Source organism: Ursus americanus, chromosome 6 (genome assembly GCF_024610735.1).
Source record: "Ursus americanus isolate L20-20 chromosome 6, mUrsAme1.1.p, whole genome shotgun sequence".
In the NCBI taxonomy this organism is placed as follows: domain Eukaryota; kingdom Metazoa; phylum Chordata; class Mammalia; order Carnivora; family Ursidae; genus Ursus; species Ursus americanus.
In genome coordinates this window covers 64746671-64749494 of record NC_142132.1, presented here as the reverse complement: position 1 = coordinate 64749494, position 2824 = coordinate 64746671, and the positions used below count along the sequence as shown (strand labels likewise).

General features: G+C 35.0%; 1 pseudogene; it reads right to left on the bottom strand.

The window, feature by feature from the left end:
• Window positions 1-2310: 2310 nt before the first annotated feature.
• On the bottom strand, window positions 2311-2553 carry LOC123782866 (dolichyl-diphosphooligosaccharide--protein glycosyltransferase subunit TMEM258 pseudogene; annotated as a pseudogene).
• Window positions 2554-2824: the final 271 nt, after the last annotated feature.

The window sequence follows — 2824 nt, the reverse complement described above, 5'->3', positions numbered from 1 at the left end:
ATATACATATACATATGTATATATATACACACATATATATACATATATACATATGTATATATATGTATACATATATATACATATATATACGTATATATATACATATATATACACATATATACATATGTATATATATACATATACATATATATACATATATACATATGTATATGTATATATGTATATATATATATACATACATACATACATATTGGCTTTCTTTTTCCATTTAAAAATGTTTTGAAATAAACTCAAATTTACAGAAAAGTTGAGAATGTGGTATAGAATTTTTTTCCGCACTGAGAGTAAATTGCTAATATGTCCCATATAATTCTCCATAATGCCCCTTACTTCTGGGATTCTTTAGTATGTATTTCTTATAAACAAGAATGTTCAGTTGTATAACCTCAATACAACTATCAAAAGCAGGAAATTAGTATTGGTACCATACCATCTAACCCTTAGATTCCATTCAAGTTTTGCAAATTGTCCCAATAATGTCTTTTATAGCTAATCCCTAATTTGCAATTCCAAAATTCAAAAAGCTCCAGTTCAGAATCACTACACTGCATTATTTGTCCTCTCTCTTTAGTGTCCTTCAATTAAATTCAAAATAGTTCATCCAGTTTTCCTTGGCTTTCATGACAATGAAACTTTTACAGATTATAGGTCAGTTATTTTGTAGAATGTCCCTCCATTTGAGTTTATCTGACATTTACCCTTGAGTAGACTTACTTTATGCATCTCTGGCAAGAAAACTATAAAAGTGATGTTATGTTGTTTTCATTGCATTCTACCAGGTGGTACATAATTTCTATTTGTTCCATTATTGATGTTGTTTATTTTGATCACTTGATTAAGGTCATTAAAGTTTGCTAGGCTTCCAGCTGCAAATTTACTCTTTTGTCCTTTATAATCAATAGATATTTTGTGGGGAGATTCTTGTATAATACTGAAGTACCTCATTTAAATATCTCATGAAACTTTATTAATTTTTAAATTTATGTTGATTTTGACCCATGGTTTCCAATTTTATTCAAAGGATTATAGTGCTTTAATACATTATTTACTATGATGCTCAAATCATCCTAGATTTTACCAGTGGTATCACCTCAAGAAGTTCTTTGCCCTTTTGACATGTCACCATCATTCTTTAAGCCATTCCTTATTTTCTGGGACAGAAAGAAAGAATATTCCAGGATCATCCTCTGGTTTTTCTGCTCCTATCCTGGAACTAACTATTTCTACAAGAAATTTCATTTTATGATTCGACTTAGTGGATATTTAGAAAATCGACTACTAGGTGTGCTCATTGCTTTTGAAGGTCTTGCTGCTCCCATATCCTCTTAGTAGACCTAGCTAGAGAATATATGTATGTGTATGCATGTATTTATGTGTATACGTGTGTGTATATATGCATGTATACCATACATATATAATATTCACACATAACAGTACACATTTACATCCAGATTTACTTCTCCATCAATCTATGAGTTAAAAACTATGAATCCTCAGTAACTCTAATTTTATTTCAAATCTGCAGGGTTCCTTCTAGTTTTCCTTCTTTCCACACTTTTACTCCCTTTCTCCCAACAGTTAGGAAACTGATTCCCATTATCCTTAACAGATTTACCTAATTGATCGATCCCTCTTATGCAATCAATATCCCATCACTGCTGCTGGTCCCTTCCCAACTTTTACGCTCTCATAATCTTACTGGTGATCTGACACCATGCAATGGGCCTGTGACCAGCCTTATGATCTTAGCAATCCCTCCATCTTACTCCTCCCTAAAAGACCACTGATGTTCTATGTATCTCTATAAATGAGTTTGAATTTTCTAGAATTTTATGTGACTGGAATCATACAGTTTATGTAACTGGAATCATACATACTCTTTCATTCAGCATAAGTAACTTAAGATTCATTCATGTTGTTATGTCATTAGTTCCTTCCCTGTTATTGCTGAGCACTATTCCATTGTATGACTCCACCACAATTTGTCTATCTATTCATCTGCTGATGGACATTTGAGTTGTTTCCACCTTTTGGCTCTTAAAAATAAAGCTGCTGTAAAAATTCATGTACAAGTCTTTATGTGGACATGTATCTCCCTTTCTCTTGGATAAATACCTAGGAATTAAATGGCTGGATAAAATTATAGGTATATGTTTAACTTTTTTTTTGTTGTCGTACATCTGCCTTTAGTATGAGCAGCAGCAGGTGGGACACTTCTAGCAATAGTAAAAAACTAAATTTACAAAAGCAGGGATTCAGGGAAGCCACCTTGTTGGAACACTTGGGAACTCATATGTAGATGCCAACCCAGAGCAACAGGAAGAGGATTCCAACGCCCATGAAGAGCAAGGCTACCAACGAGATAAGGAGCTCTTTGTAGATATCTCAAGTGCACTTGGTGGAGGTAACCTCATAAACAAAGAACCAGGTGGTGAAAAACATGCCAATGGCCAACAGCACCAATGTCAGATGGAGGAAGACAGCCAGGTTCACTGGGCTGGTATATCTACTCGTGGCCTCAGGTTCCATTTTGCCAGGCACAGGATAATCCACCACTTTGCCACCAGAATAACACATTGGCAGGAGCGTAATGCTATATACTTCCTCTCCATCATGTCTGGGGGCATATAAAGCCTGGTTTTCCCACTCTTTTTTTTTTTTTTTAAGATTTTATTTATTTATTTGACAGAGAGAGAGAGACAGCCAGCAAGAGAGGGAACACAAGCAGGGGGAGTGGGAGAGGAAGAAGCAGGCTCCTAGCAGAGCATGGAGCCTGATACGGGGCTCGATCCCAGGACCCCGG